Genomic DNA, 27,135 nt, shown 5'->3' with positions numbered 1-27,135 from the left:
AATAGTGGCAGAGTGAACAATCTTAATATAAATTAAACTGACTCCAGAGTATTATTACTGCCTTCTGCAATGTTATTAGATGGTCTCCACATGCGCAATGAAGCCTAGAGTTAGTGAGCATATCATAGCTAATGACAGAATCCCAGGGGACATGTTGCAGTCTCTGCCTTTTGTGATCAGATGGGCTGTTTGGTCGTGACACCATGGAATACACGTTGGGGCAGGAAGCTCTGAGACTGGGGAGAGGCCCCAGAGAATACTTGGTAAGAGGATATACCAGGCTGGGCGTGGTGGCTCACACCTATAATCCAAGCACTTTGGGAGGCCGAGGCAGGTGGATCACCTGAAGTCAGGAGTTCGAGACCAGCTTAATGAACATGGTAAAACCCTGTCTCTACTAAAAATACAAATCTTAGCCAGGCATGGTGTGCACACCTGAAATCTCATCTACTCAGGAGGCTGAGGCAGGAGAATCACTTGAACCTGGGAGGCAGAGGTTGCAGTGAGCTGAGATTGCACCATTGCACTCCAGCCTGGGCAACCGAGAGAGACGCTGTGAAAAAAAAGAACAAAGAAAAGAGGATATACTTTGCTCCTACATCCAAGAAAGTCAGGGACACTCTTCCCACTCAGTTGCAGAAGAACTTCTGTGGGCAGCCTTTGTAGAAACAGCGGTCACAGGCCATCCATTCCCCACTGAGGGCCAGGTGGAGGGGACTTCCATGGTCTAGTCAGTCCCTCAAGGAGGAGACCAGAGTGGGTGTGGGAGGGGTCACTGGTCACCAAAGGATCAGGCAGGAGGATCAATGTCCTGAGCAAGGTAAAGTCTGGAAGTGGGCATGTGGCCAGAAGCTTGGCCCAAAACAGTGAGAACAGGGATCCCAGCGGGAGAAGGCCAGCATTGAGGGCAGCGATTCTGACCAGGTAGTCAAAGTGCAGGCTGGGGAAGGGGCCACAGCACAAATGCCCGGTGACTCCTGGCAGGGATCTTAGCACTGCCAGATATACACACATACACAGTTCCTATCTATCTCTCTATCTCTTTATCTGTCTGTCTATCTATCTGTCTATTCATCTATCTATATCTATATCATTTTATATATTTAAAAAACCATTGAAAATAATAGTTCTGAATTATTGGAGATAAATGAATGATTCCAAAAGAGGCGGAAAGATTCTAAGAGTTAATTTCCCCTCTGTATTCTGCCAGCTCCTTATAGCAGTTTTGATTAGACAGGAGCCATCACAGTTTATTAAAAATAAACAAAGCCAAGATGGGCCAGAAATAGATGAAAACCTGGTTCACATGTCTTGCCTCCGTCTCCTTCCTGTTACATCTCCATTTCCTGCAGTTGTCTGTCCAAAACAGTTTCTATTTTTAAAGCAACTGAGGATGCTTTTCAGGCTTGGGTTAGAGAGGCCTCTCTTTGGACCAACAGTCCCTCACAGTGAGTGACAAGCCCCCTCTGCCACCTTGGGATGGTGAATGGAGGGTTCTTTTAAGCCTAATGTCCTGCAGAAATTATCTGGGAAATCTACTAAAATAGAGTCTGGTCTGAAAGTAAAACATCTCCTTTCCAGTTTTCTTATACCCAGACCTTTGATGGTTTTTTAAAGAACTATATTTAGATGCAGAAAAAACATAATAACTTAGGCAAGATGGTTGTGATTTGGAAAAAGAGAGACAGCGAGAGAGCAAGAGAGGTTAGGGTACAAACCTAAATGCTATCAAAATGCCTAGTAGTTACGAAACAACCAAGGCGTCAAACTTAATATCCTTCTCCCAGCAAGTTCTCCAGGGCCAAGTCACCGCTGGGGCCAGAACCTTTTCAGCAGATCAGACTCTGCACATGGGTGCCGATCCAGAAGGGTGAGTCAGTGGATGCAGTGGGGTACCTGGGGGCCATTGCAGGTTTTGGTAATTATCCTTTATTTGAATTCTATCATACCTTTTTGTTTATAACCTTATTCTAAAAATAATTCAAGGTGGCCATGCTTCCCTTATACTTCTTGCAGCCACACCTCTCTTTGGTGGTATTTATTATGCTAGGGACAGCTCGCCTTACCTGTAGCTATTCTGTCATCTGGAGATTATCTCCAGCACAAATCTGGTACCCATTGCTCCACCGAGGAGCACATCAGCCCCTTGCAGTTGCCATTTGCCCCTCTTGAGCCTTCTCCACATAACCACATCCAATCCATTCCCAAAAACTAAGCTCAGTTCCCTCATCCCAGATGTTTTCACTGACCCTCCAGTTGGTATATCTCTTCATTTTTTTTTCTCTTTTTCTTTCTTTCTTTTTTTTTTTTTTGATAGAGTCTCACTCCGTTGCCCAGGCTGGAGTGCAATGGTGTGATCTTGGCTCACTGCAACCTCCGCCTCTCAGGTTCAAGTGATTCTCCTGCCTCAGCCTCCTGAGTAGCAAGTACCTGGGATTACAGGCACGTACCAGCCTGCCTGGCTACTTTTTGTGTTTTCAGTAGACATGGGGTTTCACCATACTGGCCAGGCTGGTCTCAAACTCCTGACCTCAGGTGATCCACCCACCTCAACCTTTTAAAGTGTTGGGATTAAGGTCGGGAGCCGCCGCGTCTGGTTTATCTCTTCCTTTATAAACTCATTGACATGTTGGCTGTATTACACAATGAATGACTTGCTAGATCAGAGTTATATGCTGATGTATGTATGTACAGTGTATATACACATAGTATGCACATTTATAGGCCGGGCGCAGTGGCTCATGCCTATAATCCCAGCACTTTGGGAGGCCGAAGCAGGTATATCACCTGAGGTCAGGAGCTGGAGACCAGCCTGGCTAGCATGGTGAAACCCAGTCTCTACTAAAAATACAAAAATTAGCCAGGTGTGGTGGCACGTGCCTGTAATCCCAGCTACTCAGGAGGCAGAGGCAGGAGGATCACTTGAACCTGGGGGAGGCAGAGTGGGCCGGGGGGCCACCGTTCTGGGATTGGCTGGCCTTGCTCAGGCCCTTCAGTTGCCGTGTCTTCCATGGGGTGAGGCGTCCAGGGGTCAAGTGGGTGCTCCTCCCCCTTCCTATGGGTCATGCTCTGGGTACCCAGGGGCTGAAACTCCTTGCCCAGATGACCCTGAGCCCCTTACAGAGAGTTTGCAGGCTCTTCCTTGGGTTTGGCCTCCCCAGTGCTACCTGCGTTGCTTGGGATGGGCACCCCTGGGACTGAGGGAGGGTCAGGGACTGTCTGGAAGGAGGATGGGGCGATGAGTACTTGGACACGCAGGCTGGGCGCCCCCTGCAAGTGACGGGAACTGAGGCAGGGCTGGAAAAGAAGCCAAGGCAGGCAGGGCTGCAGGAAGGCCCCGGAGTCCAGGGATCCTGGGCTGGAAGCTGGCCTCCCAGGTTGTCATGAAGTGCATTTGTGAAGGAAGGAGGATGGAAGCCATTGGTTGAAATTTTTTACCTTAATTTGTAACCTTTACATATTTAGGTGGATGGACGACTGGGCCTCTTTTGTACTTTTATTTTAAATGCCGCAAATGTTGGGGGCTTTTCACCTCAATGAAATGATAAGCTTTTGTCAGTGGTGTTTAAAAACGATTGTTATTTTTTTAAGAGGTGGGGTCTCACTCTGTTGTTCGGGCTGGAGTGCAGTAGTGTGATCATAGTTCACTGCAGCCTCATACTCATGGGCTCAAGCGATCTGCTTGCCTTAACCTTCTGGGTAGCTGGGACTGCCGGCCCGCACCACCACGCCTGGCTGTTTTGTTATTCTTGTTGTTTTGTAGAGACGGAGTCTCACTCTGTTGCCTGGGTTACTTTTGAACTCCTGGCCTCAAGTGATCCTCCCACCCCAGCCTCCCAAAGTGTTGGGATTACAAACGTGAATCACCACGCCTCACCTAAAACATGTTTTCATTTGATTTGTTTGTAACTGTAGTACTTACGGTCTGACTCCAAGTAACTGAAAGGATGTATTTGAGAAAAACTTTGTTCTACCATTAACTTATCCCTCTCCCAAATGAATATTTTTCCCGTCTAGAGTGTGTTGCGGGGGTGGTGGGTACATGTGGCAGATATCTATAAATGTCTGGGCTGAATACAGCAGCTTCACAGGTAATTATGTAAAATCATTTTGATCAATATTCAGTTCATCTCAACAAATAATGTTTTTTCAGTCTACAGTGTATTATCTTTTACTTCCACATACTAACCCCACTCTTCCTCTTGTTATTATCTTCCCCTGGTAATTTTCCCAGAGGCTTGCTGTGTCACCCAGGCTGGAGTGCAGTGGTATGATCTGGGCTCCAGAGTCAACTGATTCTCCTGCCTCAGCTTCCTGAGTAGCTGGGATCACAGGCGTGCACCACCATGCCCAGCTAATTTTTGTATTTTTAGTAGAGATGAGTTTCGCCATGTTGGCCAGGCTGGTCTTGAACTCCTGACCTCAAGTGATCTGCCTGCCTTGGCCTTCCAAAGTGCTGGGATTATAGGAGTAAGCCACCACGCCTGGCCAGTGCTTTCATTTTTATTAGGCCCTTTGGTTGTCATAAACTCTTAAACGGAGACATTGTCATCCCCATTTTATAAAAGAGAAAATTTAGGCTCAGAGAGGCCTAGTGACTTGCCCAAGGTCACCCATCTGTGAAGCAGAAAGGCCAGGCCGAGAGTGAAGGTCCTCTGACTTCGGGTGCACGCCTCTTCGCATGTAGCTTGCCCCCCTCAGGCACCCAGGACCATACTCTTGTCATAAATAATCACAAACATTTTAGTCGATGGATAGAACTTTGGTGCAAGATAAATTTCCAAGGGGTTAGAGTTATGTTGGTAAAAAAAATGAGATGGCCAGTAGGAAACCTCAACCCATGAAAAGATTTTGTTTTATCAAATACATCCATAAGTTTCCCACCAAACACAGGTTGACCTGAAGGTCAGGCAAAAAGAGGAGAGAAACAGCATACTATAAATGGTACGTTATATGAATGTTATTCCACTTCCTTTTAAGCCCATTTTTAAACAATCAGATTTACTGGGGCATAATTTACATAAATAACATTCACCCGCTGTAAGTGGACAGTTGGATGAGTTTGACAAGCATGTTTAATGGGAAAACATCTCACGGTTATCAGGACTCCGTCCTGGCGTCATCTCCTGTTCTCTGAAGTCAACCCTTCCGCCTCCCCAGCCCCTGCCAATCACCCATCTGCTGTCACTATAATTTCATAGAAAGGAAATCATACAATATGCAGTCTGCCGTATCTACCTTCTCTCACTTTCTTGAGCTTACTTTTAATTGTTCTTATGTTTATTGTTTTAGTCTTTAGGGCACATGAACTAGGCCTTACTCTCCAAGTGGAATCAAAGGCTGCCGTAATTCCTTCTGACTTGTTACTGATGGAAAATTGAAAATTCACGCAGAGTAGGAACCTCAGGCAAACTACTGCTTTGAATTTTTCCCCCAGTACATTGATGGGTTTGACGTCAGACAGATTTATGGTTTGAATTGCAGCTTTCCCCATTTCTAACCATGTCAACTTGGGCAGGTTTAATTTCCCTGGTCCGTGGTGCTCCCCCCTTTAAAGTGGGGATAATGACGGTGTGTACCTGATAGGGTTGTTCCGCTGACCAGGGAGGTTTTACATATAACGCACTGAGCAGTCTCTGCTGTGATGTGTACTCCACCACAGGAAATTAATACATTTGATGATCATTTAGGCACGACTTTGCATGTGCCTCCTGTCTAATCAGAGGACTTCTGCTTGGGATGGATGAGGGGAGACTAAGGAAAGGGGTACATTTATGGTATTTCTCAAGCCACACTAATATGGAGATTTTCCCATAACAGACTATGAGCCTTATCTTACGGTGCTTCTGAGCCACATGGTAACACCTTGGGTAAAGAGTTATAAACATTAGCAAATAAATGTATTTAAAGAGGAATAGTACTCTGCCTAGCTAAGCATTAATAAATAATTGGCTAAACTGTTTCATTAACTTGAGAAATTCCTGAACATTCAATATTCTCTCCCTTTATTTTCGTTTGGAATGTTTTCTTTGCAAACTGAACGGTCTGGGACTAAGCAGCCCATAAATGGATCAACCATTACTAATAAATAAAATTATTAATAAATAAAAACCAAACTAGTTTCTGAAAAAGTCACATGTTTACTGTAAGGCTACTGATGCATTTTGACAATCGGATTTCAACCCCCGTCCTTGGATTGTAAATATTCACTGGGTAAGGCAAGTGTACAAAGAAAAGCAAACTGAAAGCAGTCTGTGCTTCCCATAAATAGCACCTAAGGAGATTCAGCAGCCATATTTCCACAAGGCGCAATTCCATAGTTGGTCTTTTAATAATATTTTACCTTGATTTTAACTTCTTACTGCATCACAGATGTCTTTGTATAAAAACATTTTAGTGTTTTTAATAATTATTGTCAATGGTGGGACGAATGTTGATGTCAAAAATCTGGTCCTGTGTTTGTGTGTGTCTGTAGAGGCTGATTGTGTTCTTTATGGATGAGTTCTGACCGCTTGTCAGGGTAGAATGTTGAGACGGATGGGCTGGGGTGCATTCGCCATGCTTATGATTTTCAAAGAAACCAATTAACCTTTGCTGTGATCTTGACCTTCTTCAGAGCTTACCGATGCTAATCCTCGGTGCATCTTCTTTTAATAAATTTAGCACAAATCAATATCAGAAGTAATAACAATTTTTTAGGTATTTGGAGAAATGGCAAATGGAAGAATAATAACCTTGTCCATTTTCCTTGTCACGTATTGTTGTCTGGGTCAGAGAAAGGTGGAGTCTCTACCTGGTCCTTAACATTAAAAGTGGAGTCATTCTAAGACCTGTACTATGCACTCCAAAAGGGCAAAGTATTTCCCGGTCCTAACAGTGCTTGGCACATAGTAGGCTCTTTATTTGATAAACATTGATTGAGCATTTATTTATTCAGCATCTAATAAATGCATATATGAGTTAATGAAATAATAATCAATTGCCAAATCAGTAAAAACTATTGTTATTATTATTATTTTTAGACAGAGTGTTGCTCCGTCACCCAGGCTGGAGTGCAGTGGCATGATCTCGGCTTACTGCAATCTCTGCTTCCTGGGTTTAAGCAATTCTTGTGCCTCAGCCTCCCGAGTAGCTGGAATTACAGGCGCCCACCACCACACCCAGCTAATATTTGCATTTTTAGTAGAGACAGGGTTTCTCCATGTTGTCCAGGCTGGTCTCAAACTTCTGGGTTTAAGTGATCTGCCCACTTTGGCTTCCCAAAGTGCTGGGATTACAGACATGAGCCACTGTGCTCGGCCTCTTGAATATTAATAATGGAAGGTGGCATATATTTTTGAGGGGAAGCAAGAAAGCAGGCCAAGGGGACCAAAAATGCCTGCTGGGGTCCCTAGGAGTGGGAAGGTCCCTGGGGTTGTGGGGCCCAACAGGAGATATTGACAGTCTTGTGGTCCAGTGAGCTCTGATGAATAATTCAGAAAGTTGAGTTGGCCCTGTGCGGGTTGGACCAATTTAGCACAGTATTGATAACCTGGCCAGTGAGTTCTGAGGCCAAAGTGATGGTACCCCACCAGCTCCTCCTTCCAATCAATCTTGACCTTGGACCAGACAGAATTACAGTCTCTCATGTAAGTGTAACCAGTATTTCCAAACTGCTTTCCACCTGCACTCCTAATTTCCTAATGTACCTAGGATTTTTTTTTTTTTTTATAACTAGACTCACTCGAAAAGACTTCAGTTTGTCCCTGTACCACTTAAATCACCTGCTGTATGAATTACCCTCTGGGAAACACTGGCTTACCCACCTACAACCTGAAATATTCCACCTTTGCTGAAACTCTTCTATCTCCAAGCAGTGATGTCTGTGAGATGAGGGTTCTTGTTTTGAAATATGTGTGTGTTGCATATGTTCTGGTGTGGTTATTGCCTAACAAAATTCTATTTTTTTAAAGATTCATAGCCTTATGTTTAAAAACACTTGTGTTCTGTGCGACTGTATAATTTCAGCCTTTGCTTTTGGTAGAGCTTATGATGTCTTAATTTTCTATATTGCCAAGGAAATTTGAACTTAGACTATATAACCCAAATTAAAAGGAAAGGTTTTTTGGTAAATCTCATAAAGATCACCAATACATGGGAAAGTATTTTTATTTTTATTTTTTTGATACAGAGTCTTGCTGTCACCCAGGCTGGAGTGCAGTGGCTCGATCTCAGTTCACTGCAACCTCCGCCTCCTGGTTTCAAGCAATTCTTGTGCCTTAGCCTCCTGCATAGCTGGGACTATAGGCACGCACCACCACACCTGGCTAAATTTTGTATTTTTAGTAGAGACGGGGTTCATTATGTTGGTCAGGCTGGTCTTGAACTCCAAATCTCCAATGATTCACCTGGCTCAGCCTCCCAAAGGGAAATATTCTTTTTAATAAAGAAACTGCAATTGATCCTCCGGAGAAGAGTAATAAGCACAATACTCTTCTTTCCTCACCCTTCCCCTCTATCTGTTGTATTCCCTTTCTCACATGACAGAGATTGCCTGTCCTACAGCGGTCCTGTTGTGAGCTGGGTTTCCTTAGGATAACTGAGGGTGTTATTTGAGCTGGGTGTCTCCAGGTTCTTAGGGCCAGTTTCTTCAGACAGGTATTCCAGGGGGTTCTCTACTTCTCATCCATCTTCTTTAGATACGGAAGACATTCTGTCTCTGTACTGATCTTTACTTTGAAGCTTTATCAAATTTGAATGACAGAGTATCAACACCCAAAAATCCTTGACAATCCTAAATTCACCCTTCCCAGATACTGCAGAATAAGGCTTTAAATTCCCATGACCTGTTAACTTTTTCTGTTCTCTCAGACTACTCTCCAGCTTCCTCTCACTTGAACCGTCAAAGAGCCTTAATTCTAAGGCCCCTTTTCACTCAAACTCGAGTTTCATGTAAAAACTCCTCTACTAATTAGACCCCTGGCTTAGATTCACTAGCTATCCTTGACTTCTGGTTCATTCATAGAGTGGATATTTACTGAACATCCTTGACTTCAGTGTCATTCATTCATTCAGTAGGTATTTATTGAGCATCTACTGTGTCCCAGACACAGTGCTAAGTGCTAGAGGTGCAGCATCTTTTCTTTGAAGACCAAATGGGTGACTAGCTGGTCCACCTGAACTTCTATTAGATTTCATTCATTCTAAGGCCATTGCCTTGTGTGTGTGTGTGTGTGTGTGTGTGTGTGTTTACCATGGGTGACTCTGCATGTAATACCAGTATCTTCTTTACTTCTGGCAGCTGATACATTCTTTTTTATTCTGCCTCTGAAAATAAGCCTGCTGATTAATTGGCAGCTGTTGTTTAAAAACGTTCCTAGTGCTTATCTTGAAGCCTTTAGGTTTGGGGTATATAACTTAGATTGAGATTTGGCTGTGACCAATAGGAAAAATAGTATTTTCATAGACAAAATGGATGTTTCTGTCTTTCAGGCTAGGACTGGCATGACAGTGCTGCTCCACAAAGTCCTCAAGGCCACAGACTCCTTTTCACTGTTAGCTGTAACTGGCCTACATTCCCATGGTTACCTCATACTCCAAAACAGCTGCTTTAGCTCCAGCCATTTTTTCAACCATCCAAAACATGAAGGGAGAAAGAAATAAGATCAAAAGGCATGCATCAGCTGTTCTTTAAGTACTTTTAAAGGCGCTTTTCTTCTAACATCAAGGAATAATTCCCTGTTACCTCTCTACTTTATGGTGACCTACCACACTCTTTAATTTCAGAAGATTCCTTGCTATGAAATGTGTCTATCCATAAGCGAAAGAAGAAAAATGCAACATAACATTACTGATTTTAAAATTATTTTAATGCCTCTTTTTTTTTTTTTTTTCTGCTAAGAGTCTCACCCTGTTTCCCAGGCTAGAGTTCAGTGGTGGTGTGATCATAGCTCACTGCAGCCTTGAACTCCTTGGCTCAAATGATCCTCCCCCCACCGCAGCCTCCCCAAGTGCTGGGATTACAAGCATGAGCCATGGGGCATGGTCTTAATGCATCTTTAAACATGCTTTAACACAATTTAAAAAGCAAATAGATATAAACGCACTGATTTTTCTTCTAGCACATATAAAAGCATCTGAACATTTTGCTAGCTTCGTCCATGTTAATGGAGCTATTGAAGAGACGCTACAGGCGAAGCTGTCATTTTCTTCTGTGAATGCTGCATTTGATGCCGACATGGTGTTAAATATTCCTAAGCCCCGACAGAAGCAGTGTTGATTTCAACTGGACCAGCAAGCATCCCTTTGTGGGTACCTCCCACGGCCCTGCGAACAATGCTGTTGGTTACTCTGGGCTGAAAACAGGCCTCAGTTTCGGTGCCACCGTTTTAACACTCACTTATTGCAGATTGACGGGCCCATCCCTTCCAGCTGCACGTCTGTGGCCCAATGTTTCCTGGAAAGCACAGCCAGGACACTTTGAAAGGCAGCAGCAAGCTTTTAGGAGTGAACTGAGCGGGGCAGTCACTGCAGGATCATTGCCTCCTGAAGTTCTTGAAGCATTTCCCAGTCTGCGTGGGCAGGAGGACCAGGGTTTCTGATGGTCATCTGCTGCAGATGGTCTCGGTCTTCCTGAAGATGTGTGGTCTATGAGGCGGCAGAGGTGCTCCAGAGTCGCCTTCATGAGGGCAGAGTGATCAGTCACCTTGCCTTAGAGGCGAAGTACTCAGGAACTGAGAAAAGACAAAAGCAGGGGAGGAAAGCTTCTGGCCTGGAAGGCGGACGCTGACATGGGTTCCTGCTGAGTGCCTGTCATCCCTGCCCTTCCTACCCCGAACGAAGCAGGTGAACCGCATGAGAAATCCTCCAGCTTTGGCAGACAGCGAGTTTTCTCCAGGTTTGTCTTCAGTCTGGAGGCCCTCATGCCGCTGGCCTTTGCGCTTGCGATTGTGGTCTTTGTGCGTGCATTTGTGTTGTTTTCCGGCTCCTGGAGTGACACTGAGCCCGGGGCCCTGCCGCAGGGCCACTGAGAGCCTTGCCGTTTCCCACCCGCTGGTTCCCTGGCTCCTCCTTCTGCAGGACCCGGGCCATTTCAGGACCATTGTAATTTAAACAGAATGTGATCTTTCTTACAGTCAGCTGGGGATACAAGCGGCTCTTGTTAGAAGGAAAATGCCTGTGGAACACAGCATTTTTCTCTCAGATAAAGCAGTTAGTTTTAGAAAGGAAATTAGAGAAAGTAACACGTCGGCCCATTGTGTGTCTGAGCCGCGCTCTCCCTGCAGCTATCTCTGTGTCAATGGCATCCTTTGATAGTCTCTGTGGACCGGTTCACACCCCTTTAATCTGACTTGTGGTGGAAAGAAGAGAATTATCCTTAGGCCTCAGAGAAAGAACAGAGGAAATAGGAGTTTTGCTTTTTTGGCAAGGTTTTAGGTTTCATCTGAGTTCATTTTTGTTTGCAGATTTCGTCCTCTGTTATGAAAACACATCCCTTCCTTCCACTCCCGGAGGAGGCTTGCTGAGGGAGGGCAGCTCTTCCTGACCTCTCCCTCCCCGAGGAGGCTGCCATGGTGCGTGGCCCTAGCTTCTGACAGAGGTCCTGGGTGGTCTGGGTTCGAGCAAAAGCAGACAGTTCCAATGATGTGTCCTGTTAGCCCCCCGGTGTTAGCATTTTCATTGATTTGCCTGAAAGCAGGTGCTGCTTAGGCCGCTCGTGATCCACCTGGCCCTCTCCTCGTTCATCCTGGGGCTGCCAAAGCAATGGGTGGAGAATCAGCGCCTGGCCTTGAGTCCAGGCTCCCACGAGTCGTAACTGCAGGTACGTCATCTCCCCCATGGAGCCAGGGTTTTTGTAAAGTGGGAAGAACAATTGGTCGGCACCCAGCACTATTTATGTGAGAGCACCCTTAAAACTGTCAAGAATTGAGTAAGACAAAGCATCACCATCTCTCTCCCTGGCAGTGGGAGCTGCTTCAGAGAGCAGATGTGGGTAGAGAGAGGAAGTGAGCCTTGTCAGCCTGCTCTTTCAATCAGAGTTTTTAATTTTTTTTTTTTTTAAGTTTGGAAATTTACCAAGGAAGGAGGAGATTTAAGCAGAGTTATTTGGAGAATTCAGTGAACCATTCTGTTTCTGTCCACCTGTGTTTGAAGTTACTGAGAAGTAACATTGCCATTAGTCATCGCATTACATGCGCTGGTACAAAGACTGAGTTGCGGGCTGGGCAAGGTGGCTCACGCCTGTAATCCCAGCACTTCGTAAGGCCAAGGCAAGTGGATCACCTGAGGTCAGGAGTTCAAGACCAGCCTGGCCAACATGGTGAAACCCCATCTCCTTAGCCACGTGTGGTGGCACATGCCTATAGTTCCAGCTACTTGGTAGGCTGAGGCAGGAGAATCACTTGAACCTGGGAGTTGGAGGTTGCAGTGAGCTGAGATCACCCATTGCACTCCAGCCTTGATGACAAGAGTGAAAGTCTGTCAAAGAAAAAAAAACCTGAGTTGTGATGGGCACTTCGTTGGCACTGAGTTGGCCACATACTAAGACTCTGTGGTGAAGGTGTTGATCAGGGCTTCCGTGTGGGTCTGGGCACTTTATTTCTTTGGCCACAATAAATAGAAACGGAGTCCAGGAGCGCGAATGCTAGCTGGTATTGTAAAACCTGCTTTGTGATCATTTGGGAATGACATTTCCTGGAACTGGAATATGAAACAGGAAATTTGCTCTAAGAATGCGGGAGGACTATCCCATCATGTTTTAAAATGGACAATAGGCCAGGCGCAGTGGCTCATTCCTGTAATCCCAGCACTTTGGGAGGCCGAGATGGGCGGATCACTTGAGGTCAGAAGTTTGAGACCAGCCTGACCAACATGGAGAAACCCCATCTCGACTAAAAATACAAAATGTTAGCCAGGCATGGTGGTGCTCACCTGTGATCCCACTACTTGGGAGGCTGAGGCAGGAGAATCGCTAGAACCCAGGAAGTGGAGTTGCGGTGAGCTGAGATCATGCCACTGCACTCCAGCCTGGCCAACAAGAGCAAAACTCCATCTCCAAACAAAACAAGCAAAATAAAAACGGACAGTAAAGCCTGTACTGTTCTTACTTTCTGCCTTTGTCAGCTAGCAAGAATACATGAAAACTAAGATATATTCACTGGAATATTTATCAATCATTTAAGATTATACCAAGGCTTTTTTCATAAACCTGAAATTACAAAAATGTGATTTTACTGTCAACTGTTAGTCAGTGATATTCATGCCAAAAATCATGCCTGGGACCAAATTTCCTTGGCATTGGGGGTCTCTCTGGGGTCTGACATGTAGATCTGCATAGATTCTGTGTTCCTGGTTTTACTGTTTCTGAGTGGGTCTCATCCATTGGCCACTATCTGGCCCCTACCACTTGCCCCCTCAACCAAATGCAGCATTGAGAGATGGCCCCCTGGCCACTGAGCCTCAACTGCTGTGCTGAGGTTTTACAGCTGGGGGGCTGGGGTTGTGCATGTCCCAGGGACAAGGAGGAGCAAATTTGGACAAATTAAAACCACTGCAAATATAACCAACTCATAAAACTCTTGTGAGTATATCTGCTTAGCCTGGCTTTGCAGGAAAGATGAACAAATAGACTACCTGTCCCCAATTTCCATCCCATACTCTCCGGCCTCTTCTTTCTACAGTCGGTATGTGTAGAATCTGGTTATTGTAATTTGTTTATGTTTATGCCTAGAGGAGTGTTTTTGTGGAAGCAGGGTAGGTAGAGGAAGGGAGGATTGTTCAGGGTAATTTTATGTGATTGCTAACAAACATCTTTTTTCCTCTTCATAGTTCCCATGGTGATTTTTTTTGTTTGGCGTAGCATTGATCTTGTGGGCTTTAATTAGACTCTAATAGTCCCCAAGAGCACAGAGTGTTACAATTCATTAGTATTTGTTTTTATTTAATGTTCGTAGATGGGTGGACAGCATCAAATGGTAGAAAATCTATTCTGTTGATATCTGTTACATTGCTTGATAAAATAACAGGAATATAAGAGTAGCGTGAAAGGAACAAATTAATAATAACTGATTTTGCTTTTTTCCCCTCTTGAAATGTCAACTTAAAAAATTCTTTTGGGATTATCTAGTAAAATTTTGGTTTCAAAGAAATCACAAAAGAGGATAAACCACAGAAGTTCCCAGTGTGTGGGCCTTGGCCTGGGGCAAGTGGGGGCTGTGGGGCTCCTGCAAGGGGTCAAGGACCCAGCGTGGTCCCTGAACAGTGAATGGTGTGTCTTGTGTGGATGTGAGTGCTGGTGCTTTTCCCCAAGCACATGTAGATCCTGTGTGACTAATCAAACATAAACTCAATTGAAAGCATCGCTGAATTTAGGATATAACTATGTATTTTCTCAATAACCAAAAGATGTAAAATGTAGCTACTAGTAAACGTGGACAGAATTTTTTTGTTTGTTTTTTCTTTTTCTTTTTTCTTTTTTTTTTTTGAGGGAGACAAAGCGCTCCTCTCATGATGATCCATGGGGCCCTAATTTTATTTTTATTTTTGAGATCAAGTTTTGCTCCAGGCTGGAGTGCAACGGCGTGATCTTGGCTCACCACAGCCTCCATCTCCCCGATTTAAGCAACTCTCCTGCCTCAGCCCCCCAGGTAGCTGGGATTCCAGGCATGTACACCATGCCCGGCTAATTTTGTATTTTTATTAGAGACAGTTTCTCCATGTTGGTCAGGCTGGTCTCGTGGTAATTTCTATGCATGCCTCCATGCAATGGCCAGGAACTGCTGTGCTTAACTGTTTATCAGAGTAGTGTTGATCTGCATGACAACATAGAGAAATGCAGAATAAAGGTATTTCTCCAGCAGTGTTGATGAAAGAACATTCTGGAAAACAAATTGCTGGCGTTCATAATGTAGAAGGTGTAGCTCCTGCTGCCTAGACGATATCAGAGCTCCAGGTGACCGCTGGATGATGCAGCAAGACTTAGAAACAAAGTAAGAGATCCCCTTCGTCACCAGCTGTCTACATTTTCCATAGGGTGAGGAGGGAGGCAAGTGTCTTGTTTCTGTGCTGGTGGCTGGAAGTTTGGAGGCTTTGTTGGAGGGATAGTGTGAGTCACAGAAGAACAAGGCACCTTGTATTGTGTTGACAGTGGAGCGAGTGTGAACAAGCTTTGTGCACGTGTGGGCGGCCCTCGCTGATACAGGCTGCCCGTAAACTGATATGGGAAGAGTTGGGGTTTCCGGGGAGCTTGGAGCAGAGGCAGCCAGAGAGAGCCTCAGGGTGGGAGTCACTAGAATGGAGGGAGTGGCCTGTGTGCCCCTAAGTGGGGTGCAGGAGTAGATAAGGGGACAGTTAATGAGCAAGGTGTCCACTTCATTCCTCTGGGTTGGTAAGTCAACATCAAACTGTGATGTCCTTTAAAGAGTCGTCTGGCCAGCCATGGTGGCTCACACCTGTAATCCCAGCGCTGTAGACCACTAAGGAGGGAGGATCATTTGACGCCAGGAGTTTGAGATTTGCCTGGGCAACATAGCAAAACTCTGTCTCTGCTAAAAATTAAAAAATTAGTCCAGGCACATTGGCTCACGCCTGTAATCCCAGCACTCTGGGAGGCCGAGGTGGGAGGATCACCAGGAGTTTGAGACCAGCCTGGCCGATATAGTGAAACCCCATCTCTACTAAAAATACAATAAAATTAGCCGGGTCCAGCTACTCTGGAGGCTGAGGCAGGAAAATTGCTTGATCCCAGGAGACGGAGGTTTTAGTAAGCCGAGATCACGCCACTACACTCCAGCCTGGGTGATAGAGCGAGACTCCGTCTCCCGGGAACAAGCAATTTTCCTGCCTCAGAAGCCAAGCATGGTAGTGTGCACCTGTACTCCTAGCCACTTGGGAGGCTGAGGGGGAGGATTGCTTGAGCCCATGAAGTTGAGGCTCCAGTGAGCTATGATCACATCACTGCACTCCAGCCTGGGCAACACAACCAGTCTCTCTCTCTCTCTCTCCCCCTCCCCCTCTCTCTGTCTCTCAAAAAAAGAAAAAAAATAAGAGTCATTCCTATGTTGTGCATACCTTTCTGTGTCTGCTTCTCCAGAGAGTGCTGTTGATGCCCACATAGCAATTCTTGAATTCCTATGACTAGGAGTTTTGAAGCAGCTCGCTGCCTGGGAAATAAAACAATAGACTCTCCACGTAGGAAAGGAATCATTTAGATGACCTCGCATCCAATTTCCCATGCCATGCAGAAATCCTTCTGTAGTAAGGCTTCCCAGAAGTCTGGAATGTGTATCATTTTAATCAAGAGTTCCAGTTCTTAGTTGTACCCTTAAGGTATACGGAGGCAGAAATAATGTTACTAAAACTGGGCCCGTGTGGAAACATCCCCCATTTTCTTATGGCTGGGGATGGGTTAGAGACGCGACCGAGGAGGATTTCCCGGGAGAGGCAAGGGTGCAGGCTACCGCGGACCTTCTTACAAGGTCCTGAGCCCAGCGGTGTTTCTCCCAGCTGGCACAGGTTGGCAGTAACAGGAGGCACCTAGATCATCCCTTTATCTACTTTTTTCCTGTATGGGACAATGAATAAAACACATGCATGTGCTCAAGTAAGCCTTCCTTTTCCTGACTGCCAGCCACAGCGATTGGCATAGCAAGAAGCAGAGTAAGGGCTGGTTAAACCGCATGTGCAATCTATAGTGGAGACTCTTATGTCATCGCTGTGGACTTTTGTTTTTAGAACCTGAAAAACACACGTGCTCCAGGGACCTGGGAAATTCCCAGGTGGCCACCACCATAAACAATATGTCATGGAGTTTGACTAAACTGTGGCTGGAGTTCCAGGCTTCTAACCACCAATAAAACAAGGCGAGATGGGGTCGGCATGGGGAAAGATACCTTTGAGAGGCCGACTGTTTGTGGCCAAAGTCTCCTGCGCCTCTGTGAATGCATTTGATGTAAATTTCTGTTCTTCTTGGTTGAATAATGATTGTTACTAAAAATAGCTTTAAAAGGGACATCAGGATACAGCTGGAGCAAGACAAAGGCAGCAGGGCAGATTGCTGTGGGTTTGAGAACTGCTTTCCTGAACACATTGTACATGTACAGTTCGTTACCGCCCAGCCCTGTCACTCATGCCATTCCCAGAGGCAAAGGCGTTTGGACGGTGAAATGCAGCCTCCCTGGTCCTGCCTCCGAGTTCCTAGTTACCTCTATGACAGCAGCTACCTCTTTGGTTAGAGTGTTGAAGTCAGCAGCCTCCACCCTTGTAGACAGACATATTCTCCTTCTGGATAGGAAATAAAAATTGGAGGATGCCTGTTGAAGGACAGAGCTGGGCAGCAGTGGGTGGGCAGGTGGCAATGTGGTGACACCCTCTCTACCCTGTGGGGGACCCAGTTCCCGCACTTTCCATCCAGCTGCTGGGTGCATTGCCACAGTCAAGGCTTGCAGCATTAGGGATTTATCAGCCAGGGAAACTACACCTCAGAGCACCCGCCCCCACCAGAGACAGAGCGGTTCTGGGTCTTGAGATCCTCATACACGAAAAGTCTGCCACTAATTTAGAATTATTTTCATGCTTTAGAAAAAACTTTTTTTAAACCTCTGTTGGGCCAGATCCTGGTCTATCATGTGACGGTGGCATCAAGGGGTCTCTGTAGGGGGCATCAGACAACCTCATTTCCCTTGATACAACTCACTATAGATCTGTGACTTCACATCATTTCTGAGCTTATTTATAATTTCAGCCTCTCCAGTGCCTGCTGTGATGTCATGAGTTTTCCACCACCATGTCGAGTGAGCTCTTTTTCTTACTTATCCTAAATTTACCCCTTTAGTTCAAAGTGGTCTCCTTAGCTCTGGGGTTTCAGAGTTGGTGGACACGCCTGTTCATCTTTCTATTCTTTTCCAGTGTATTTTCTAGTGAGATTCGCTGTAGGTTTCCACAAGATGATCACTCACTGGAGCGATGAGTGCCTTGTGAATCCTTCAAGGACTTCAACAGCCATAAGCCTAGAGCCATAAGCCTGTATTATGTTCTGACTTATAAGAAAAACGATTTTTCTTTCTCTTTGTTGTAGGGGATGTCTTCTACCACATTAGGCATAAAAAACAGTGCAGTGCCTTGTTTTCAGAGCTTCTGCTGACAAATGAAGATTCCCAGGACTTCTGAGTTAGGCAAAGAAATGTGGTATTTTCTGGCTTCTTAAAGATCTCTTTGAGAACCTCTTTGGAGGAGAATGCCTATGCCTGCTTTGCATTATCCCTTAGAAACAAAAATTATCGTGTTTGTAAATCTTCCCTTAGCTGTCTGCCCCCTAAATTTGCTCTCCACAAAGTGGGAAAAGAATCCAAGGCTCTCTGTTTGAAGTGCCCAGCCCAGTGCTCCCCCAGCCCCGGAGGGCCTGGCAAGGGCGTCTTCCGCCCTTCGCTGCCTTTTTTCATGGCTGTCTCTGCAGACTTTGCTGACGTTCCGCATTAAGGGGGCTGCGTGTTGTGTCGAGCAGTACACTGTTAATGCTGTTTAGTTGTTTAATTGTGACCCTCACAGAATTACCAAGGAGAAAATTCTCTACCAATAAAATTTCCTGAAAGTGCATAAAGCTAATTGTAGCTAGGAGTCAGTCTCTTTTCTAGAGAGATTCTTATGTCAGCCGAGTTCAAGTAGGTAGGTGCATGTTATACAGAGAGTTTATTACATGAGTTGTTGGCTATTCAGACATGCACATAAGACAGCTGGCAATGAGAGCCTTCCATGGGAAATGCTTAGTTTGGAAAGTGAAGACCTGAGAACGTAGAAGCGTCACAGTCTGTTTCTGTCGTCTCTTCGGCGTTTGGAACATGGTATAGAACAATTGAAATTGGTTTTTCAATGGAAACACTTGAATAGTCCAGATTCATTAATATTTTCTCCTCTTGCTGTAAATGAAGATTTATGAAAAATAATCATATTCTCTTTTCCTGCCTAATGATGGATTATTGTCTTAAAAGCACCCCCAAATGTAGAGCCCTGCCCCCTATACATTTGATTATCCATAGCAATGCTGTGCTCAACATCACCCCAGCTCTTCACCAGGGGGTTGACAGTGAGTGAGCCTACAGAAAGAATACTCAGAAAGGAATGTAAGACAGCAGCCCATCCAGTGTATGGCTCCTGTGGATAAACATACTCTTAGATGTAAAATAATTCTCAAGCTAAGCAGATGGTGCTGGCACTTTGTCCCAGTCTCTCCCCACTTTACCATTCATTGGTCAGATCTAAAACTTGACACCAGCCAGGACCTTATAATCCCAGCACTTTGGGTGGCTGAGGTGGGTGGATGGCTTGAGGTCAGGAGTTCGAAACCAGTCTGGCCAATGTGGTGAAACCCTGTCTCTACAAAAAATACAAAATTAGCCGGTTGTGATGTTGCATGCCTGTAGTCCCAGCTACTCAGGAGGCTGAGGCACGAGAATCACTTGAGTCCAGGAGCTGGAGGTAGCAGTGAGGTGAGATCGTGCCACTACACTCCAGCCTGGGTGACAGAGCAAGACTCTGTCTCAAAAAAAAAATGAACACTAATGATGAAACTTTTATAAGTTGTAGTAAGCAAAGGTAAGAACGTAAGCTGTAATAGAAGTTCAGTTCATGTTTAAATATTTAATCCTGACAACTACAGGTATGTGTTGAAAATCCTTAGAGTTCTGAAGTTTTTAGAGGTTGGATGGAATTGCTTCCTGCTCTTGAGAAGACTACAACCTGGAATATTCCATTGTGTGTATATTTTAATACACATACTTTGATAACCTTGTTCTTAATTATACATGCAGAATAGTTCCTTTCATCTCAGGACTTTGAAATAATTCATTTATTTACCTTTTCTCCTCTGACCAAAAATAGTTATAGTTCACAGTTTCCCCATTCATTCAGACCAGGAATTGTTAACTTAGATAATTCCTGATTAGATATTCTACTTAGCTGTGTACATAGTGGGTATTCAGTAAACATCATTGACTTATGTAATGGTTATTGTGCTCTTCACATTACACCAGTATCTTGTGAAGTGGATTTTAGGGTGAATGTATGGGAAGCTATCATTGGTCCAGAATAACTATTTTTCCCTCTTGCTGTAAATGAAGATCTATGAAAAATAATCACATTCTCTTTTCCTGCGTATTCTAATGTGCTATTATTGTCTTAAAACCACCCCAAAACTTAGCAGCCCAGAGCAGATTTTGTTCTATTACCTCCTGGTTCTGAGGGTTGACTTGGTTCCCCTGGTGTCGTCTGGTTAGGCCGTTTCACACAGCTTCTGTCCCTGGCAGTGGGTTGGTCTTGGGTAATCACCCTCTAGGGCCAGTCAGATTGACACAATGACTTCATGAAATGTTATGCAGCTATAAAAATAACAAGGAAGATTTTGTATCAACATGCAAAATGCCCATGATAGAATACGGGTTGAAGAAGTGTTAAAAAGCTAGAGGCATCCATTGACCACAAGTATGTTAAAATAAATACAGGTGAAAAAGACAGGAAAGGAAAATATGAAAAATGACAGTTGTATCAGAGTTGTGAAATTATGAATGTTCTGCAATGTTATTTATAGAGTTTTAAACACTATTATGTTACAGATAGGAAAACTTCAGAAAAATACCCGAATGTATTTATTGGTACTCTCGGAAACTATTAAGAAAATTTAAAATGAGATACATTAATATCATGGTAGGCTAATACTACATAGATTATCTCCAGCTCATGAACCCGGTGGAAGAAACTGGGCAAGAGATAAGTTTAAGTGTTTTAGAAAGCAGAGCTAATAGAACATGGTTTTTGGCTAGGAAAGTCTATACAGCGTTCCAGGAAACCAAGAGCAAAGCTGAACCAGCCTTGAAAGACCCAAGGTGCTTCTGTCTCATTCAAGTTCCAGTCAAGCAAGTCCTAAAGACTGGCTCAGCTTCAAGGGGAGGGCTATTAGATTTTATCTCTCAATGGGCAGGAGCAGCAAATAACTTGCAGCCATCTAACCTACCCTATGACATTCTAAAAAGCAGCATGCTTTTTAAAAAAATTTTACATTTTAATGGTTGTTTATTGGGTTGGAACAATGAACAAAAAAGATTTAATTTTCTTTTCTTTTTTTTTTTTTTTTTTTTTTGAGACGGAGTTTCGCTCTTGTTACCCAGGCTGGAGTGCAATGGCGCGATCTCGGCTCACCGCAACCTCCGCCTCCTGGGTTCAGGCAGTTCTCCTGCCCCAGCCTCCTGAGTCGCTGGGATTACAGGCACGCGCCACCATGCCCAGCTAATTTTTTGTATTTTTAGTAGAGATGGGGTTTCACCATGTTGACCAGGATGGTCTCGATCTCTTGACCTCGTGATCCACCCGCCTCGGCCTCCCACAGTGCTGGGATTACAGGCTTGAGCCACCGCGCCCGGCCAAGATTTAATTTTCTTTTTAGAAAAGCACAAACATGTTCATTTCTCCTGTTGTGCCATTAAATTTTAGGTTTTGGTAGTTTCAGATTATACTTGTCACAAACCAAGTAGAGTACATTTAGGTGCCTACTTTGAAACTAATAATATTTTAATTTTGCGGTTCTGACTCACTGTTATTCGTGAGAGCTTTTCTGAGAATTATCTCCTTGAGATCAGATCTCCTGGGGGACAGAAAGTCCCTACTGAATGCGGTAAAAATGGCCAAGCCCATTGAAACAATGGCTGCCCCTGTAACCACGAATTCTCTCCAGGAACCACAGCAAATGGGAAATGAAATAAAATGGGCGACTTAGAGCCCTTCTTTCCTAGAGAGTCTGGTTTGAACCATGGCATCTGAGTAGTTAATGACATTCTATTTAGCAAGAGAGGCTAAAAAAAAAAAAAGAAAGTAATCTTCAAGGTCGGTCTTCTGTGAGGTGCCATGAGGCTGTCGTTAAAACGTCATGTACCAGGAGATTCTATCCCTGAGGGCAGGCCGGCCTCTGTGCCTTGGTCTCTCTCCAGAGGTCTGAACTTGGGCATTTAGAGAGAGATGGGGGCTGGGCATGGTGGCTCATGCCTATAACCCCAGCACTTTGTGGGGCCGAGGTGAGTGGATCACCTGATGCCTGCCCAACTAGTGAAACTCTGCTCCTACTAAAAATATAAAAATTAGCCAGATGTGGTGGCAGGCACCTATAATCCCAGCTACTCAGGAGGCTGAGGCACAAGAATCACTTGAACCAGGGAGGCAGAGATTGCAGTGAGCCGAGATGGTGCCATTGCACTCCAGCCTGGGTGACAGAGAGAGATTCTGTCTCAAAATAAATAAGATATGGGAAGATAAGCATCTCGCCGGTGTGCCCCACAGCCTGAGGATTTGTTCTGCCTTGGCCTGATCCACAGCCACCTCTCTGAGCACACTCATGCCTCTCTAGGGAGGACTGGAGAGGGGCTTTGGGGCTTGCTGGGATGCTGGCTCATCTCTCTCTGGGTGAGTGCGGCTGCCAGCAGTGCTGGTGCCCATGGCAGTGCTGGGCCCCAGGTGCCAGGCTCCCACGACAGCTCAGTGCGGGCTGCACAGGGCCATCTGCTCCACAGGAGCACCCTCCCATTGACGTGATCACAGCCCATAACTGAGGCCCTGCTCATTGCTGCACTCCCAGGGCTTAGGACTGCGCCCGGCACACAGGAGACACTCAGGAATATTTGTTGACTCAGCAGTAAGGGCAGAAATGAAATATGTGTTATTTAAAAAGTTGAATTAGTTGAAAAAAACCAAAGAAAGAAAATTTCAACTAAAATTACATTCTTTTGTTTTTTCAGCCAGGCATGGTGGCTTACACCTGTAATCCCAGCACTTTGGGAGGCTGAGGTGGGCGGATCACCTGAAGCCAGGAGTTCAAGACCAGCCTGGCCAACATGGTGAAACCCCATCTCTACTAAAAATACAAAAATTAGCTGGGCGTGGTGGCGGTCACCTGTAATCCCAGCTACTTGGGAGGCTGAGGCAGGAGAATCACTTGAACCCAGGAGATGAATGCTGCACTGAGCTGGGATCACACCACCGCACTCCAGTATGAGCAATAGAGTGTAACTCCCTCTCAAAAAAACCCCACAAAACTTTTTGTTGTTTTCTTGAAAAAAAAATGTAAAATCTGGCAATACTGGGTCTGAGAGGCAGTCACTGGCAGGAAGTGCACGGGGGCTGACCCCACGCGAGGCTCATTCTCCAGTGACTGAAGGCTCCTGCCCCGTCTGTGCCTTGCCACCTAGCCTACTTCTCCTGTTTGAGATTGCAAACCCCATAAGGCGTGTTCCCATCTCTAATTTGGAAACACCCCCAGAGGTTTTTTTGTTTATTTTGAGGTAGGTCATAAAATTATTGCATTGCAAGATTATTTTTTTACAGCACGTTTATTGAGATATAATTCACATGCCGTAAGCTTTGCTCTTTTAAGGTACACAATTCAATGGCTTTTAGTATATTCTGAGTTGTACAATTATCACTCTTTTCTAGTTTTAGAACCTTTTTATTGCCCTAAAAAGAAACCCATACCCACCAACAGTTGCTCCCCACGTCCTACCCCTCCACCCCTGCCTGGCCTAGGCAACCACTCATCTATTTTCTGTCTCTATAGATGTGTCTATTCTGGACATTTCATATACATGGAGTCATGTATTATGTGGCCTGTTGTGCCTGGCTTCCCTCACTTAGCATGGTGTGTTCAGCATTCATCCATGTTGTAGTATCTATGAGTTCTTCATTCCTCATTTTTCTTTTTTTTTTGGTTACGGTGTCTCACTCCGTCGCCCAGGTTGGAGTGCAGTGGCCTGATCTTGGCTCACTACGACCTCCACCTCCTGGTTTCAAGTGATTCTCCTGCTTCAGCCTTGTGAGTAGCTGGAATTACAGGCACCTGCCACCATGCCTGGCTAATTTTTGTATTTTTAGTAGAGACAGGATTTCACAGTGTTGGCCAGGCTGGTCTCGTACTCCTGACCTCAGGTGATCTGCTGGCCTCAGCCTCCCAAAGTGCTGGGATTACAGGTGTGATTCATTCCTCATTGTGGCGGGATAATATTCTGTTGAATGAATAGACCGCATCAGGTTTACACATGTATCAGTTGATGGATATTTGAGTTGGTTCCACTTTGGGGCTATCATGAATAATTCCTGGAAGACTTTAAATCCTATTAAATAATTGTGTGTGCTATATAGCACTTTAGGCATAAGGGAAAAAAAATCACATCAGGAAAACGAGGATAGGTTGTCAACATTCCGAAAAGTTTGGAAAATCACTACTATAAGAAAACTGTAACCTAACAACTCCTGAGTTAGAGCAAAGGGCAGCACCAAAGAAAGAACCCTAGTGAAGGGCTGGAGACGGGCAGACAGAGCAGGCAGGAAGCTTCGCTGGAGGGAGCCTCAGGCAAAGTTGGGCTTTCATCAGCCTATCTGAGCTAACTCATCTAGGAAATCTTCAGTGCCCAGTGCTAAAGTGAATCCGGCTCTGAACGTGGAGGTAACAGGGATGGTGGCAGCACCGCACATTCTCAAAACCCATTCCTTGTGATATTTTGCATCCCTCTGTTGTTAAAGGGCTTCCAGTGTAGAGGACGTGCTAACACAGCACAAGCCTTCCCCTTAATTGCTGGGTCCTGCCGAAGACCCAGTGCTTGCCCAGTTAGAAAGAAGGCTCTTCTCAAGGGTTGCAAACATGGGGCACTTATATGAGTACTATAGCAAACAGCTGTCTCTTGATAGCAAGAAGCTCCCCTTAACACTGTGACCCCAAAAGTATGTTTTCAGAATGATTGTCCAAGTGTATGATAAAGCAGATGGAAGGAGGCCCTGCCCTTTTGCGAAGTTTGCTTTCATTGGAGGAGTAATACTGATTTTCCTGTCTTATGGAGAGGATGAGCCTAGGAAGACACTTAAAAAGCAGTAGGAATAATTTATTGAGGACCTACTGTGTGCCAAGCACATTCTTACTCTTAATTAGCCCACCATCCTACAAAGTAGATATTTTGATTCCCACTTAATGGGTGAGAAATTTGAGGCTCAGACATGACACAGGATTTAAGGTCCTTTAACTGGTGAATGGCAGAGTTTGCATCTGAGCCCTGGACAATGCCTGTAAAACTCAAGCCTCTGTTCCCCTAAGGCCATCTTCCCAGGAGATGGTATTTCTGTGAGGGAAGAGGTCTTAATATGAATGACAGAATCACATCTCTCTGGGACAAGATGGCCAAAGGCAAAATTGTTGGCTAGGTGAATCTGGCGACAGGGTCTAGCCTCCTGCAGCTGGGACAGCAGGCAGCTACCCATATGTCCAGCACAGTACTCTGGAACTCCAAGGGGCTGTCCACTCTCTGGCAAGAACTCAGAGCCTTAAACGTCTCTTCATCCTGTCCGCAAACACAGCCCACTAAATAGTTGCCCTCTGTCACATGGAGCTGATGAGCCTGTATGTGTAACACTGGGAATGACTGGGGTTGCACGCTGCTACCCTCCACAGCCCTTCACCCAAATGAATGAATGTCCTTCCCAGTAGGTATTTCGGGCAGCGTTTTGGGGCCTGTGTGCCCTAGGTACTTCTCAAATCACCTTATGAAGGAAGCTGCCTATGTGTAGGGGAAGCTTACGCAAGTCGTTTTGGAAGTTGAAAGACGTCCGGCAGAATGGGCTAGATTATGCCGTGGCTACAGACTACCCCAAAATCTTAGCGACTCCTGACAACAGCAGCTTATTTCTTGCTCCATCTCTGTGGCTGTTGCAGCTCAGCCTGGGATTCTGCCGGGCGGCTCCCCACGCGGGGCCCCAAGCTGATGGAGCAACGATCCCGTCAAATGTTAAGGTCATCGCGGCAGAGGGAGAGAGTCCTGGAGGATGCTGCACCATTAGTTAGATGCTCTAGTCTGGACGTCACTCACATTACTGCCCTTCACAGCGCAGTGTGGCGCTACCCAATCACACGGGCCGGAAGTGAAGTCTACCAGGCGCCGGAAGTGGGACAGAGCTGGAAAGATGTGGTAAACTGCCCTTGTGTCCATCACAAGTCTCTCGAAGTGTCCGTCCCTGCCCTCCGTCACTTCTTCCCTCTCTCTTACTGTGGATTACCACAGGGTGGGCTTTGGGTTAGAAGAACCCACCCCCCCCTCACTGCGCAAGCGTGGGTACGTTACCTCTGCAAAATGGAGACTAACACTTGAAAGTGTGCTGTTGTGAGGATTCCATGAGCCTGGCACTGTAGTGTCCAGTAAATGATAACCTATCAGGTACTCTCTGATGAAAAATTATGTCCTCTCACAGCCACAAAAAGTCCAGTGTTTCACATTCTTTAGATCCTCATTTCCTTAGATAAGCCAAGGTTTGGAATTCTATTCTAAGGGAAAGAAAGAAATTTTAAAATGCTACTACTTATACATTTGAAAGACCAGAAGGAACAAAAATTAAATGTCTAACAATAGAAAAATAATTAAGTAAATTTATCTCAAACTCCTGACCTCAGGTGATCCACCCACCTCAGCCTCTCGAAGTGCTGGGATTATAGGCATGAGCCACTGTGCCCGAGATTAAGTAAATTGACACAATGACTTCATGAAACGTTATGCAGCTATAAAAATAACAAGGAAGATTATGTGTCAACATGCAAAATGCCCATGATAGAATATGCATTGGAAAAGTATTAAAAAGCTAGAGGCATCCATTGACCACAAGTATGTTAAAATAAATACAGGTGAAAAAGACAGGAAAGGAAAATATGAAAAATGACAGTTGTATCAGAGTTGTGAAATTATGAATGTTCTGCAATGTTATTTATAGAGTTTTAAACACTATTATTTTACAGATAGGAAAACTTCAGAAAAATACCCGAATGTATTTATTGGTACTCTCGGAAACTATTAAGAAAATTTAAAATGAGATACATTAATATCATGGTAGGCTAATACTACATAGATTATCTCCAGCTCATGAACCCGGTGGAAGAAACTGGGCAAGAGATAAGTTTAAGTGTTTTAGAAAGCAGAGCTAATAGAATATAGTTTATTAGCCAGTAAAGTCTATGCACGCAGATGTTATGGTTGCTTCTAAATATGAGCAGGCCTGCTGAAGCTGGGAGATTCTTTAGGAGTAGAAGGCCCTTCAGACCTTGCCTGGAGAACTAGTGGAGCAATGGTCAGTCATCTTCGGTAGTTAGTGGTG

General features: G+C 45.0%; 1 protein-coding gene and 1 long non-coding RNA gene across 5 annotated transcripts in view; both read left to right on the top strand.

The window, feature by feature from the left end:
• ZDHHC14 (zinc finger DHHC-type palmitoyltransferase 14) overlaps positions 1-27,135 on the top strand; it is a 300,608-nt gene that overhangs the window by 67,282 nt on the left and 206,191 nt on the right. The window lies entirely within an intron of this gene.
• LOC116533452 lies at positions 532-25,809 on the top strand. The gene is made up of 3 exons (XR_004261297.1): positions 532-1,704; positions 17,479-17,488; positions 25,800-25,809. It is a non-coding gene; the product is annotated as an uncharacterized LOC116533452 (long non-coding RNA).

This window comes from Sapajus apella, unplaced genomic scaffold, assembly GCF_009761245.1.
Source record: "Sapajus apella isolate SASKATOON/1434 unplaced genomic scaffold, GSC_monkey_1.0 scaffold82, whole genome shotgun sequence".
NCBI lineage: Eukaryota > Metazoa > Chordata > Mammalia > Primates > Cebidae > Sapajus > Sapajus apella.
This window is presented reverse-complemented; position numbering and strand designations above follow the sequence as displayed.